General features: G+C 46.3%; 1 protein-coding gene across 2 annotated transcripts in view; it reads left to right on the plus strand.

Moving 5' to 3' along the window:
- Window positions 1-362: 362 nt before the first annotated feature.
- LOC119114333 (soluble guanylate cyclase gcy-35) overlaps window positions 363-16840 on the plus strand; it is a 113982-nt gene continuing 97504 nt past the window's right edge. For both annotated transcript variants that reach the window (XM_037238529.1, XM_037238530.1), the window contains exon 1: window positions 363-867. The gene's annotated coding sequence lies outside the window, so the exon portion shown is untranslated. The remainder of the gene's footprint in view (window positions 868-16840) is intronic.

Here is a 16840-nt window from a genome sequence, read left to right on the forward strand (position 1 = left end):
CTGCCGCCTGCCCTACGCCCCTGTCATCTGCCCCGCACCCCTGCCGTCTGCCCGGCGCCCCTGCCGTCTGCCCCGCGCCCCTGCCGTCTGCCCGGCGTCCCTGGCGTCTGTCCCGCACCCCTGCCGTCTGCCCGGCGCCCCCGCCGTCTGCCCCGCGCCCCTGCTGTCTGCCCTGCGCCCCTGTCATCTGCCCCGCACTCTGGTCGATGTCGCCGCCGCGGACATGCCGACTCGGCCTCTTGAGCTTTCTCGGCGCGCTCCCCGCGCTGAGTCCCTCCCCTCCCCCCCCCCCCCCCTGCGGCCTCTCGTCAGTCTGGGCCGTCGGCAGACGCTGAAGCCATCGCAGTGTGCCGTCGGTACCGACGCGGGCGCAGTGTCGGCGGAGCCGGAGCCGACCCGGCAGCGGCGGCGGCACGCGACACGGGGCCACCAGAGTCAGCACGGCCGGACTGGAGCTACTCGGGTCCACACAACCAGATAACGGACGACCGACCGAAGAGGCGACCTGCTACCCAACTAACCAACCAACTCATCGCCGATCTAATCCTATCCAGTCGAGCGATCCAGACCACGCATATAACGAACGAACGAACCAGCCGAACAACCGACCTGCCAACCCATCAACCAGCTGATCAGTCAATCAACCCAGCCACTCAAAACCAAATTGTACTTGGGAGTGAGACTCAGGGAAGAACTCGAGGGGCATGGAAGAGGGACTGCCTGTTCGAGGACAGGTGAGGGCACGGACGGTGTGACGTCTATTGGACCGTGGTGCCTGGGCCAAGTCGGCACAAAGCGGCCCCTGCCGAAGTTGAACACCACGTGACTGCCTCGACAAATCTACGAACGGTGACTGGCGTAACGCAGGTAATTCAGACTGTGTGTGTGTGTCCCCCTCCCCTTCGTTGTTGCCAACGAAGCGTTTGTACGTGCGCACGCGTGCTTGTGGATAAAGGCAATAATCTTCCAAGTGGTTGCACGGTGTTAAAGAGGGCGTTACACATTTACATGGGGTGTTGAATGAAATGGCTACATTGAAGGCCTGTCGGTGCTGATCACAGTCACGCCTTTCTTAAAAGTTAGGCCCCTCTAGTTTCTGACCGTTGCGCTAAATTCGTCCATTTCGTTATGCTTGTGGGCAATGAACACTCACTTTCTCAGTAACGGTCCATAGTCCCCTGAAAATCGGAATAGCTGCGCTTCACGCCATTGTTGAACAGCTTGCACGTTACGATGCATAGTTCAATAAAGATAATCATTAGGCTGAGTGCATGGCGGCCCTTGACAATCCCGAGTGAGGCAACTGTCATGCGATTACTTACTCTGCTACTCCATGTTTTAAATACATGCGCCTATAACTAGAAGCGAGATACTGTATCTGTTGCATTACAATGCGGGTACACTGGACTGCCTACAACTTTTCTCCTGCACAGAAGCCGGCTAATAAGCGGAAGTCGGTGCGATTCCAGCATTACAGGCGCGGAAGTTTTTTGTGGAATTGGTGCAAAAAAAGGAAATTGAAGCATTTCCCCCAAAACTTCCTTATAACGTTGTTCATCCTCCCTCCTCGATAAAGCGTTTGGACCGATTCTTCCCAGTTCAGCCAGGTACAGCGAAGAGTTGCGAACTTCAGTGATTTTTCGCGTCTTATTCGGAAAAAATAGGCTAATGGCGCTTCCCTCCGAGTCGTGCTCAACTGGTCGCCTGGATCAAAAAGTGCAACATATTTCTGCATTCATGGCATTGCTCTTATGATGACTTTGTATCTTAGAAAGTTTACTCTTGCAATTGGACGTTTTCTTCGAAGCTCATTTGCCCTAGAGAAAATACCACCAGACCGAAGTAAATCAGCGATCCTTTTATTCCCATTGAGTACACACTGTTTATGGAGACTGCTTTGCAAATCCTGCGACCGCACCTAACATACCAGGACATTTCCTTTTGAATTTTTTTCTCAAATGGGGGTAGTGTAAAGTGCCGCTCATTGCCTAAAATGTTCCTATAAAAATTGCAGTTGACGCAAACCAGTAATTTCTTTTCCGTCCATACATGTTCCCATCATATTTGTTAGTGTGTTATTTCCTAATCGAGCTTGCAATATTTTACACAAAGGAGAGTCAGTCTTGTCTCGCAAGCACCTGATTCAGCCCATCTGCAAATATTTTGAAACGAACGTCACACTGACTGCCTTCAAACCACCGCACTTTGCCCTTCGCATAAGACCTTGCTCCGCAACTCCAGACGGATCGCGTCTCTATAGCACCGAACGGATAATTCCAGACCGGAGGTAATACAGCCTGACCACTTAGGCTCTCACAACCTGCGGCATTATTGCATCGGTCAATGCACCAGATCCCCGCTGGGTAGTTGAAGATATCGAGTAATGTAAGGAGAAATAGTTTTTCTCCCGTGCATCCGGGATCACTCAGCGACTTGATATTAAAGCACAATGCCGACTCGATATGCCCTCAAACTGCACAGATGTTGATGGGCATGGCGGGAAACTCTGCTGTCCGTAAGCCGATGCCTGCCACACTCGAGGTAGGTGAGCGGTAATCGATGTTTTGACGTTGCGATTGGTGACTAATGACATTACACCATTCAACACTAAGCGTCATGGTTTCACGATAATGATGTCTCATCAAGCGCGGGCAGTGGTGCGATCAAGATACACCAGTGATTTCTCCAGTCTGCTCAGAAAGTGTTTTCAACCACTTGGCGCCCCCTGGCCTTGCTGATTTCCCCACTCAATGAGATGGTTTCATAGCTTTCTATCTTGGCCATAGGCGCGCAGAGAAAACAGGGGCAGAAAGGACACCTTGATTGAAGTGTTCGTCACACACAGTTCACTCGTGACAGGGGTGTCCAAAACAGTGCAGACGAAGGTTCACCGGAAGACTGCACTTGTCATAGTGCTGAGGACGCTGGTGCACCATAGTGGTGAACTAATACTACGGAAAGGTCGGTGTTACGAAGTCACCGCTGGTGCATTCGCGTACACTACACTGATTTATTGAACTAAGCTCTCAGTAAGGTATTATTTTGGCTGTCTCTCTTGGCGTCTTCGTGCGTGGACGCTATGTATGGATAGAAAAGCGTTGTGAAGTAGAATCAGACAATTATTTCTGGTTGTAAGTGCACAGGATTAACCGGCAAAATTAGGGCCACGTAGACAAACCGTTAACTTAGAGGTATTCGCTGCGATGGCATCCAATTTTCATTTCATTTTCAAGATGAACATTAGGGCACGTGAATGCAAGGCTCTATTCTGCAAGAGGCCCCTACGGCATCATCGAGTGGGAATGGTGTGAGGAATTTGAGAGCGTAATTTGCGAATCCACTTCACCATCCCGCAGTGAGATGCCATGCTTGAACCGCACTCCATCACTGCTGTGGGCAGTAATCAGAAGTATCCACGCACGTCTCAGACATGGCCAGGCATGTAACCGCACTCCATCGCTGCTGTGGGCAGTAATCAGAAGTATCCACGCACGTCTCAGACATGGCCAGGCATGTAACCGCACTCCATCGCTGCTGTGGGCAGTAATCAGAAGTATCCACGCACGTCTCAGACATGGCCAGGCATGTAACCGCACTCCATCACTGCTGTGGGCAGTAATCAGAAGTATCCACGCACGTCTCAGACATGGCCAGGCATGTAACCGCACTCCATCACTGCTGTGGGCAGTAATCAGAAGTATCCACGCACGTCTCAGACATGGCCAGGCATGCGCCTGGTTCCCAGCTCTGGTTCCTGGTTCCCACTGGCTCCTTCGACAAAACGAAACCCTGGATCCTTGTTTCCACTGGGTCTGTCGACAAAACAAAACCTTAGATTCTGGTTCCTGCTTGATTTTTCGGCAGACCAAGATACTGGATCTTGGATCTCACTGGTCGTTTCGATAAAACAAAGCCTAAGATCATAGTTCCAACTGGTTCCTTCCTAAAAGCCAATTTCTGGACCACGGAAAAAACTGAACCTAGAATGCTTGTTGCCACTGATTGTTTAAAAGTACAAGACCCTGACTCATGGATCTCAGCCACAAGGTCACGCAAGTCACCCAGGACAGCCCACAGATGCTTGCTTTCACTGTATATGTGTGCCTGAATACTGTCAATGCAACAACAAAGTTAAACTTCCAGTTATAAATCATTTGCCTAGCCAACTTAGAATTGAAAATCTGACGGTTGAAACTATCACAAAGGAAACAAATATAACCCACATTTTTCTGCTCTCGTACCACATAAAAGTCACACACCACAAGCAAATAAAACAATTAGCATCCCCTGATACCACCACCGCAACTAACAAACACTTGCTTAATACATTTCAAAATATTACTGAGATGAGACATCGTAAATGTAAAAAAGACTGCATTTCAACCAGCTTGGTTATATTCAACGGTACCTTTCGGGAAAATCTCTACTTCTTGTTCAGCCTTGGTCGGACCATAATATTCATGACAGTAGGCTCAAGCACGCATTGAAAAAACCTTAGACATCACATGCATATTAACATACTTATCCCTTTGAAGCAACCAAAGTAGAATAAATGACCGGTTTTTCATGTCAGCAGTAAATACATAATGCAAACCGTTGACAAAGAACACGTGCAATACACTCACAACTTCGATACTAATAGAATGCACTTGTCCTGAATGTTGCTTTGTCACATGACAACTGACACCGTGCATACACATTAAGCATGCGCACAGTTTTTCACGCTTCGGAATCGCTTCAGTGGCGATGCATACGGCATATTGCAACACTTGAACAATGCAACGCATCCTGGCCCGAAGCCTGCTATCGCACCTTGCATTACACATTGCCGCAAGCCGACTGTTCTTTTTTAGTTTTTTCATTTTACATCAAGTTTGGAAACGAAAAAATGTGTAGCATGTCGATTTGTTATATCCACTTTAACATATTCATGTACACATGCCCATATGATGGGACACTTGTGCCGTTGCTTTAGAAACGACATGACTGTTTTCTTTATGAGACTTTTGGCTTTCGGCTTATGTTAAGTGTTTCAAGGCTGCGTCATTTCACACATTGAGAGCGACAACAAATTATGTAGATTGCTGGCGACAGTACCGCGGCGAGGCTGGCTCAGTGATATTCACTGACATTCAACAAGTGTAACTGTAATGTAGCAGCAATAAAAGGTACCAACAAGAGCAAATCGTGTAGCACTAAGGCAAGATGCCACCGAATGGGCCCGATACTTATAAGGAAAGGGTTCACCGGGTACTCACGACCACCGAGAAAGCTTGCTTGCGCTGCTGGTTTGGCTCAGTCATGGTTGGGTGCACTTTCAAGTGAGGTCGTGATGCCATGAACGCCGTGACTAACTTCTGAGAACCGTCCGCGGGCTGAACTGCTGGTTCGACCCATTTGATATGCAAATGTTCCATACCGGCATGCGAGCAGGGCATGTCCTTGCGTTATGGATACTTGGAACACCTGTACTCAAGGTATGTTTTTACCACCCGGCAACCCAATATCATGGCAGAATTTCCGACCCACCTCATTGCACTTTTCTCAGCACTACATGGATACATCAAAGATGTCGCTAATCTGTGTTCAGTGGAAACCTAGATGCGTGGGAGTGCAAATGTAAATTACCTTGGTGCTGTTTTCCCTTACCGTTGAATTTGTTGAATATATGAATATGACTTGACTGAGCAAGTTCCTACATTTCGCTCAAATCGCTCCGAAATGAAAAAAACCGCAACAATTTTGTTTGAAAATTTGCCTTACAATTCGGATTATTTGTAATGCTTTTTAGTAGGAAATGGACATAATGAATCATTTGCATTGCAAGTCTCTGTTACCACTGTATTATTTTGATCACGCTGTTGACATACGGGATCGGGGTGATATACTGGTTTGCTTGGTATAAACCTTTTACCCTTTCCATCGTTGTCGCAACGTGTCTTGGGAAACGGTGGACGAAAGCAGTTCGCAAGGTTTGATCGTCTTCCCAATCAGATGCATCCCAGCCGCCGTCCCGTCGCGCTGCAGGCCCCCGCCTCCTCTTATTCGCCCGTTCCTCTTGGGAAGACCAAGGTCGGCCAGTGTTGCTAAGGCGGGCCAACACCAAGCAAGGGCGGCCAAGGCTAACCCGTGGAGACCCTAGACTGTTCAGCCAGGTGACTATAACAGTCAGGCTACATATTCAACGATCTTAACATATCGAGATGGAAGACAAAAAGGATGAGGACACATAGGCATAAAAGTTTAAAACACACTGAAGTGAATCCCAAACGAAACGCATGAGCTTGATGATCTCATATGAATGACTTAAGAAAACTAAATAGGCCTGAAAAGTGCCTGAATTTTGTGGCGCACCTTTCACATTCAGTTTTTTACTTGCATAGGTCCAAGTCATTGCGTTCCGTGCATGATTAACCACGAACCGACTCAGAAATGTGCAAAACTTAATGACGACAAATCGAAATGGCTTAACTTTTTCAACGGCGTCATACAAAAAACAGAAGATAACTGAAGGGGCGCGGCGTACCTGACCTGAAACAGGTGATGCGGCAGTGGGAGCGAATGGTGACTTCTCACAGCGCATATGTGCTGCTCGGTTCTGCATTCGGCCGAGCTTAGTCACTTGGGGAGTCACAAGCAGTTTTATGCCTGTACAAAACTGATTGTGACTCTCCGAATGATGGCTTGTGGCTCCTCTTAGTTTTAACCTGCGCACGCAAACAACAAACAAATTTATGCGATTATCAAGTTATCACATAAATTAGAAAAAGACCATAAAATCCAGGGCCATGAACTGCTTAGTATTATTCTCCGTGAACTTAAGTGAAGCCCTGACCTGTATTTTTCCTGTCTCTGTAGTGTTATACAGTGCACTAACGTTCATCGAACACTTTCGCTTTCTTAAGATATTTATTACTAATATATAGAAATGCCAGAACAAACCCATTAATATTTCAGATTAATCTTTTTGCTAACATTTCTTTGCGTCTTCGTGCAGCTTGATTGCGCCCATCCTTAGTCATGTTCATTAACCTGATAGCTAACAGCGTGTTGTCTGGTAGGACCAAGCCCTTGTGATAATACAGAAGAATCCATCGCGCCCGCCTTAGTATTTCCTGAGCACAATCGCCATTGGTCCGGCACACCGCGGCCGGTGATGCTGCTGTTGGTCCAGCATACCGCGGCCAGTGATGTTGCTGTTGGTCCGCCACACCGTGGCCGGTGATACCGCTGTTGGTCCGGCACACCGCGGCCAGTGATGCTGTTATTGGTCCGGCACACCGCGGCTGGTAGTGCCGCTGTTGGTCCGGCACACCACGGCTGGTGGTGCTGCTACTGGTCCGGCACATCACAGCCAGTGATGCTGCTATTGGTCTAGCGCACCACAGCCAGTGATGCTGCTATTGGTCCGGTGCTATACTGCTGCTATTATCAACACCACAGCTGGCGATATTGCTTGTTAACTTTTGGCAAGGCGGATCAGCGCCAGAGGCCCAGACAGCTTTGGAATAAGCGAAGCTGTGCCTGTGAGGAAACGATCCAGATAATGGCATCCATTATAGTCGTGCCATTTCATCGCAGTGAGAAACATTGTACAGCTGTCGGATTTACTGGGGATCAGGATCTTAGTATGTTAAAATATTGATGGTAAACTACAAGTGGTGGCAAATAATCACGCCGTTTACTATGTAGATGGCAAAAGTTGGGTTGCAGTACAAAAGTACAGTTGGGGGCTACATCTAAAGGACTGTTTTGATGCCCAACTAACTGCCCAGGTACTCAGAATGTCTACTTGTAGACAAAGTTGTCACCGGCTTCCAACTTTTAAGATGAAGAAAGAATCCTTGCCAGATTCAATTTCTGGGTCAAACCTTGGTAAAACCGAGACATTCACTAACGCTCAACCCCGCCCCCCCCCCCCCCCCCACACACACACTGAAAGGTCTTCATAAAACCACATCCCTTGGCTTTGTAAACTGCACTAAAAAGAACGGAATGAAGCTTGGGATCACATGTTTGCCCCAGGCCGGCCCTGCCTAAGGAGGTCACTGGCAGATTAGCCCGCAGTGCTCGTTAACAGCGTTGCAATTGTCGCCCATCCCACTGGACTAAACTAATGAGTGTCTGGTGCGGCCCAACGCGGGTAATTCCCAAAATATCACTGGTGTCATGCGGGAATGCACCCGACCGCAATCCGTGCCATACCTGATGGAGCCGTGATGAAGCCGACCTGACAGCCTGGCAGCCTGACAGCCTGACAGCCTGACAGCATGACAGAGCCCTAAACAGAGCCTGACGACAGTTGGTAGCACTCTCATGGAGTATCGGTTTGTCGTTGGCAAGCAAAGGAGCGAGCCTGAAAATCAACAACCGTTGTGTTATGGTGACAGGCCATGAAAGGCCGCGATTATATGTTTAACTTTAACTTTTGGTTTACCTTAAAGAGGTCATATACTACCAACCAAAATTACTAGACCTTGTTTTTTTCTCAAGAACACGGATAAATTGGAATTATCAAGTACTGCTCCTGAGCTAGCACAAACGCAAACACAACGGAAACATGATCATTTTCGAGATAATTGCTTATGCTCACGGCTTCAAAATGCCATAGCGTAATTGGTCAAACGACCATAATGATCAAGCCATCAATTCTCATGCTGAAAAGATCCTACCTTCGGCACACATGGACACACTGGTCAAGCAACAATATCCAGCAAACATCGAATCACATGAAAATCGGCTATTTAGTTGACAATTCTATTGTTTTCAGCTTAACAATTCGGCAAGCCGAATAAAAAGGAATTTAATGAGTTTATTATCTAAATCATGTAGAAACATCGAGTGATCCGCAAGCCGTCGCCGGGACCTAAGACAGTGCTGCAGTGGCGCTGGCCTCCAGGTTGTCGATCGATCACCTTTCGACCTTCTTGCCAAGGAGTTTATGCCAAAGCCAGAGCTTTGCAAAATCCTGCAACATAAAATGTTGCAGCTTTTAAAAAACGGTTGCAATGCGAAGAGATGTATACATTTTCCGCAGATATTACCCCTGCAACATATCACAAAAGGAGGGAAAGGAAGCCCACTCTGTCACGGTATTGCAAAGTTTTTCATAATGAAGAAAAAAAGAAAACAGCGCACAACATTGCTTGACAGTCCCTTCCAGCTTGGGACCTGCAGCGATTCAATGTACATATATATATATATATATATATATATATATATATATATATATATATAATCAATAAAATGTAAAACATTTAGAAGTGCGAAAGTGATTTGCCTATAAACTGTCGGCGGGAAACCAAACGGTGTGAGAACAGCAAGGCAGGCATGCGAGGTATTGTTTGACACAGGAGCAGACTGGGCCTAGGTTGGCCAAAAAGCTAGCAAATTTACTCGCGATTCCACACATCGCACAAATTTGTTATTTCCAACCAGTGTCGGTTTGGGGCTTCAACACTCCCGGCTCTCTTCCCGCCTCCCTGCCTGGCGCCAGAGGCACTCCCATTGCGTGTGGCAAGGAATGATGCGCTCCTCTGAGCGCTGCTGGCGGTGAAATATGCATACACATGTGGAGGCTGGGGAACAACGTTTGTCTCAAGACCAGGAAGTTCGAATGACACCACAAATTTTGATATGTCATGGCTTCTTTATGACTCTTTTCATGACTTGACTCTTGCCTCCCTGCATTGAACAAGCTGTGGCCATCCAGATGTACGGGATGCATATTTGATGTAATAGACAATTTAGAAAATAAGGTTATTCGACGAAACCGTTGCATACTTTGCAACTTTAAGGACAAGGTGCAACTTTAAGGACACAATAAGTGAATGGAACCACTCATGCTGATAATTTACGAGTGCGTCTTGTAATTTTATTCGGTGAAATTGACGGTAATTACCCAGCCTTGACTACTCAGTAATCATGTTAAGTGAGAACACGATTACAAGACGGCATTCATAAGCCATCAGCTGAATGTCTCTCTCTTATTTAATCCTAAAATGTGCACAAGGAACTGCATCAACATGCGATATTTCCTAAATTGCCCGTTATATGAAAAAACCGCCAACTACGTCTGGACCGTCACAACCGGATAATTGCAGAGCGACTGAAGCGACGTCATGGAATAAAGTCATGATTTCAAAAAACTTGCTCTATTTTTCGGCGTCCTTAACCAGCGGTAAATGTGGTTCCCTAAATTGCATTATGTGCATTCACATTTCGTTCTAGGCGGAGTTCAGTGGGGTGCGCCACGCCCCGACACTTACAATGGGACCCATCCACGCTGAGGACGAAGGAGGACAAAAAAAAGCCCTGCTCACATCCCAGGGCAACAGTTAAATAGCTAGAAATACGAAATTTGCTTGGCTAATGGTACAAAAAGACATTTGGTCGTGTTTAGGTTCTCACAGAACACCACTACAATAAATGTCAGTCTTGTCGTGTTTTTGCATTATGCCATCTCTGGTAAGGCGTAAAACACGCCACCTCGTGACCATGCGAAGACAGCTTTCGCTGTTATGAGGCCTGCATCACGCCCATCATTTTCTGGTATTCGTATAACATCGTTTATCAAGCATGTGGGCTTTTCATTCCTGGCTTAGATGGTATTTCCTCCAAGTCATCATTATAGCAGATTTCCTTCTGCTGGCGTGGCAGACCAGCATAGACCTTGCGCGAGCCAGTCTTTCTTATGAGTCCGAGAAATATAAATATTGTCAGTCTTCCATCAGCCTTCTGACAGGCTTCTATTTTCCAGTAGCTTTTGGTCATCAATACCACAACACAACGTCCACGTTCAAAATCCACAGCAGCTTCGCTTCTTCCAACCCAGAGAACGTATGAGTCTACGTGGGCACAAACGGTGCGCGTTATGTACCGTTTTCATCGAAAACGAGCCATGGTCACGCATTACGGAAATACTCTGGTAATTAACCAATGAGAAACGGGTACAAATTGTACGATGATTGACTTCGCCGATCACAGAGCGTGGGATCGCCTTCCAATCCCAGAAGCATCTTTTGCAAAATGGCTGGTGAGGCGCTGAGGGCGACCTTTTAAAAGCAGTATCAAATCACATTACGTATGCCATGCATAGTTCATAGCATGTGGTGAGTGAGCTCCCTCCCAGGAGTGTTAGATACCTTCAAGTGCTCTTTGTCCTAGAGACTTTTTAGGATTCTAGGGCTTTATGTCTTCCGTAATTTGGAGCTTTTTGGAAATATGGAAACCTTTACTGTCGTAAGATATAACTTTGTTACAATCATACTGATATGACCTGAAGAAGGCCGCACGGGTGATCATGCACTGTGCTGCGAGGACGGGGTGGGGACAGCTTTGCCTTGAGCTGACGTAAGAGTTTTCTGGGCCGGGGGAACGCGCACAAATCAAAGACCGGTGAATGAAAGAAAATGGGAAGTAAAAGAAGGAAAAAAGAACGTAACCAGAATTCAGAAGGGGAGTTAATTGCTGCAAAATTGACATAATATATCGTCGCCGCTGAATAAAACGTCAGGAGCTAACGACAGAAGCTAAACACGGATTTGAAACGCGTGCAATGCACATCTAATAGATAGAAGTGTAATGCAACGCCCTAATGTAATGATGTGAATTTGACTTGCAATTCTAGGGAGAGGGGGAGCATTTGCCTGTCGATATATTGCAGTCTGCTGGACCAATTGTGGCAGGCCAGGTCTCAGCCAAAATATGAAGTCGTTACTGCTGGGCGTACGTTGTGAGACGCCGGCATAGCAGGCAATTGTAACTGAAATTGTCGGCAGTTTGCCATTGTTATCAGTATGTGAGATGGAGGAAGGAAATGGGGGGGGGGGGGGGGGGGTATTGTATGCCGCCCTCACTGACGGCTTACCAGTGTGCGGGATTGAGGAGAGTGGCATCAAGTGCCATCCGCTTTAGCGCCTGGTGCTAGCGTCGTCATGGAATGTGGGGTGTCAGGTGAGGTGTAAATAAATGGTGCAACTCTGGCCCCTGAACTTTGTGTGATGGAAACAGGAAAACGGTCTTAACAGGATATTTTTGGATAGCCAAGATGTCTGCCTGAGAGAACGACAACAGTCAAGATGTCGTGATTTAAAAAAGTTGATTCATTTAAAGCCAGGGAATACAAGCCGACCTGAGCATCATTAAAAGGAATGTTCCACATTTGAAAATATTGAAGTAGGCATCAGGTATGATGGTAAGGGCTATCTTGTAACCATTGGTAATCTTTCAAGGTTCAAAATCGACGCTAAGTAGCAAAATTTCAAAGTTTGTAAAAATGCGCTCCATCACGTTATCGCTTGATGGCGTCATGGAATGGTTTTGTGACGACAGCAATACCTGGCAGCATCTGGCAGCTAGACCTAGAAAATACCTCGAAACACAGGAAAGCTGACGCCAACCGGCCATTCTCGTCGCGTGGCTCTGTCGGCTGGCAAATTATTGGGTGGTTTGTGTGTGGATTTTTTGTCCGGTGCTGGCCGTAAGAAAGCTTTGATGGACTGTTTGACACGCGCAACGTAATGATCGCCAGCTTTTATGGCCTCTCCCGCCAGATTTTACTAATATTAAAGCACGATATGCTGTGCTGCTGGTGTTGCTGTTATGCTGTTGATGATGATTTTGTCAAAGGTTATTTTTGTTAGCTAGCACAGTAGTTACCTTCTTTATTGTTTGTACTTGGAAAGGTGGTGTCATGCAAAAATTAATAAATTTGTAATGTTGCTATGAATGGATTGCCAAAGCTATTGCTATGGTAAAAATGGTAAGGTTGGGCTACCAATAATTTTGTTTGCTTAGGATTATTTATGCAACTAATAGTTAACCCTGACATAACCATTGCGGTGCAATGATATTCTTGGTGTCGATAGTCCTTTGGCATTGGTAAATCAGTCGTTACCAGTCGTTCATAAATTATAAGCTGCTGTCTCATTGGCTTGACATAGCGAAGTCAACCAATGTGGTCATTATGTAATGGTACGGATCAACAATTTCATTGGGGCACTACCTCAGTGCTGTACTGTGTCACGACATAATGAACAACGACATAGTTTTTGTACTGCAACCCATGCTGCTTTCATAATAAATTCCATCATGAAAAGGTGGGTCAAGCGTGCTCTCTAATATTGACTCCCCATCTGACATGTGACTGATCAAAAACACATGATACAATATACAAATCACTTTCAGCAAAGCAGACAACCAATAGGTGGCATCGCTCGCTCAGCCTGCTTTGGGAGTTCACAAAACGTAGGTGAGAAAGATGCAAACACATCCTCCACTTCCATAATCATGCAACATGCTGCAACCATCATGCTGCTTTACTTAAAAATACACAGGAAAATTTTACAGGTGGTGAAATGACACTGCAAACATGCTGACCTTGCACAAGGCTGGAGACATGACAAGTGCGTGTAGTTATAGTTGGATGGGCAACATGCAGATTAGTGATGAAGCTGCCAGTGCACACAAGGCTCATGATAAGAATATTATTAAATGCTATCCAAGATACCAACAGCAATACTTTTCCACCTTTCTCAGCACCCAGTATCTCACGCATGTTGCAGTGAAAATGACATTGATGACGCATGAGCAATGCTCGTCTGCATACCAAATTTGTGAAGACTGTACAATATGCGTCAGTAATAATACATCTCTATATTTTCGGAATTCTTTAGGGGAAGGCAGTTTTGCAAAGCCATATGATGTAATCATAACAGAACATAACCATTAATGACCTGCACGCACCAGCGCCTACCGCCAAAATGAATCGCTGATATAGTGCTATGCAATAGAATAATTACATGCTGTAATACCTCAATAGGTTCAAAATGTTAGCAAGATGATAATGAAGTACCAGCTTGCCTTTGTACACTGCTGCAACATAACCGTTATTGTTTCCCTTAGTTTGCTGACATTCCTTTGTCAACTCAGATTTTTTTTGGGAGCCGGTAGACTTAAATAATACCAAAACAATGTTCTCTCTCAGAAGTACAAACCTCGCACGCACACTCCCCACCACAACGAGATCAATACAGGCCATTGGTGCACACCACCAGTGATGACACACATTTAAAGCCCCTGATTCAGCCTCTTTTGTTAAATAAGTGTAATCTCACAGTTGCACAGCTTGCGGGACGACCAAATTGCAGGTTTTGTCGCAATTCCCGCACAGATTTTCAGTCAAAACGCGCATTTCACCGTGACATCCCTTCAACATCAAATATAAGTGTGAAATGTTTAATGAAATATATATATATATATATATATATATATATATATATATGTATGTATATATAAAACTACTGCAATATTTCCCTAATTTCATAATGTCTTGCTAACCGGTGCAAGATTCTGTGCGCCGGTACACAAGGCGCCAACCGAGCTGTGTGTAAGAAACACATTAGAAGAAAAAGAAAAAGACCGCCAGCAGCGGAAAAACAGATTTGCCGTCGCGTCTTCTTTTTTATAACTCTCGGGACAGTGCCAGTTTTTCGGGTGCCGTACTTTTTTGCAGACATTTGCGTTCTTTTTAATAACATTGACCTGTGGCCTAAAATGAAGGAAAAATGATCCGTTCACGAGTGCCGCACAACCCGAAAGTGCTCACGCTTACCTTCGCAACACGCATTCAGCAGTGAGATCTTGATAACAGCCAATTATCTTCCGCGCATTGTGTCATACGTGCCGCATCATCGCTTTTGCGAATGTACCAGCGACTCCGCTGTCTTGACCATAACAGAAAACAGTCTGTAGGATGACCGCGATCGCATGCGTTTCTATGACGTCATCAATGCTTAGGCAACTTTGAAATAGGCTCCCAAGAAACCTTTTCGCACTTTTGCGGGCGTGTTGCTCAAAAATCAGAGCGTTATGGGTCTTAAAAAGAGCATGACCGTGAACTGCAGCAAAAAGTAATCAAGATGGCTATTTCAGTTCAAAACGCCGTACAAATGTGGACCATTCCCTTTAAGGAAGGACATTAGCGACCTTTTGGGATAACCGGAGTATAACCAGGTTTAAGACGCTCTTGGGTAGGAATCAATTTGACCCTCTCCCGACAGTTTTTTACAGCATAGTTTCCGAACGGTGCGTTGCGGCTCCTCCGAGCTTTGCATAGCTGTAAGCGAATGAACAGAACATATTTTGGTACAGCAAATTCAATGTGCCTTGTAAGATCGCTGACCTAGGTCAGCTCGAAATCGGGCCGTGGCTGTCAACGAAGACAATTTATAGGAAATCGTTCCATCTGATGCTGTAACAGAGTGTTCGACGAAGCCATATACCTCTGAGAAAGGTTCTTAGAGAAAACAATGCATGAGGGATTACAAAAAAATACATTGGCAATGTGTCATGTATAAAGGTCAGCCCAAGGTCAAAACCAATCTGTTTTTTTTTTGCTGGAGAGCCTACTGAAGGGGGTAACTTATGATGCTTATTTCGAATTTCTTGACAACAGGGACCGCAACAGACCTGTTCCATGAAGGTCTTACAGTTCAGAGCAGGCCACTTACATAAAATGGCTGAGATCAACTTTTATTTGATGAACGTACCGCCTAACGGAATCCTTAATGCTTCTTCAAATACAAAATTAAATCAAAACAATTTCGTTGGTTTTTGGTCCCCATGGCTTCCTAATGACGCACAAGGTCACCAACTTCATACCATCATCAATTTCACGCAATCGTCATACATTCGACTTCATACAAGGTCACCAACCTAAAATGAAAGGAAACATTTGCGTAGAACAGGCACCTGGGTTCAAGGCGTTTGCATGAGGAAGTCGGCGGGCACTTTGAACACGTATTTTGATGTTGACCTTGTTTGACATTATTCGACCCAAATTGTGTGACCTGTGAACCTAAAATTGTGACACAACTAAGGTAAAATACAGACTAACCCACCCAGTGTCTTACAGTCCCTAGCTCTCTCAGCTTTTTCATGTCTCAGGGGTGACATTGACCCCTAACCCGAGCGAAGCATATTCAATCGGCCACCCGGGGGCGTGTAAATACGTTGGCCACCGGGGTGCCTTCCCTGAGATCAGATTCCTTAGGTGACCTCAGGTACAAAAACTAAGTATGATAGAAGGTTCGCATCGCACCGAGCACACCAAAGGTTTGCAGCGATTTCAGAAAACAACATGTTGCTGACTGAGCTAGTTGACATTGAAAGTCGCATGCGCAAGGTTTTGAAGAAGTGCCAGTGTCCTAAGAGCGGCAGTTACGTCTCAAGAAATCTCTTTCCTGGGGGGAGGGGATGGGGAGTGTCTGTAAAGATCGGTATTCCTGTAAAAATGGTGATTGCCCAAGTAAATCTAACCGTAACTAGAAAATCTGAAAAGCACGGTAAAAAGGCTGGGAGTCTACCGGCTGCCCCACTCCAACCACCCGCGACGTCCCTCGTTCAGCGCTTGCATCAGAATCACTGGAAACAGGCGCCGGCTTGCCATTCGACCAGCTAAACACGACTTTGATCGCATCCTCGTCAGTGTCCGGCCCTGAGAGCGACACGTCGCTGCCAACCAACATAGCCGCACTGGCAGCCCAGACCGCTGTGTGGTGGCCGATCGCGCGACTGCGGCCGCTTGCAATGGCTCGCAGATTAGAGCTCGGGCGTGTTTCGGGAGATAACAGAAGGTTTGAGGTCGATCCTGAGGGAGCATGGCGAGCTTGGCTCGCTGCGCCCCAACAGACGCCACTGACCGCGCACACATGATACTCGATGCCGCACCGCGCGTGTCATGCTCCAATAGAGGCAAACACGCGACCTTCTACGCGCAACCAATACTAGGGCCAAGAAGAAGAAAAAAACATGTAGCGGTGTTGGCAGAGCCAGGGTG

This window comes from Pollicipes pollicipes, unplaced genomic scaffold (assembly GCF_011947565.3).
Source record: "Pollicipes pollicipes isolate AB1234 unplaced genomic scaffold, Ppol_2.1 Scaffold_7262;HRSCAF=8765_pilon_pilon_pilon, whole genome shotgun sequence".
Classification (NCBI taxonomy): domain Eukaryota; kingdom Metazoa; phylum Arthropoda; class Thecostraca; order Pollicipedomorpha; family Pollicipedidae; genus Pollicipes; species Pollicipes pollicipes.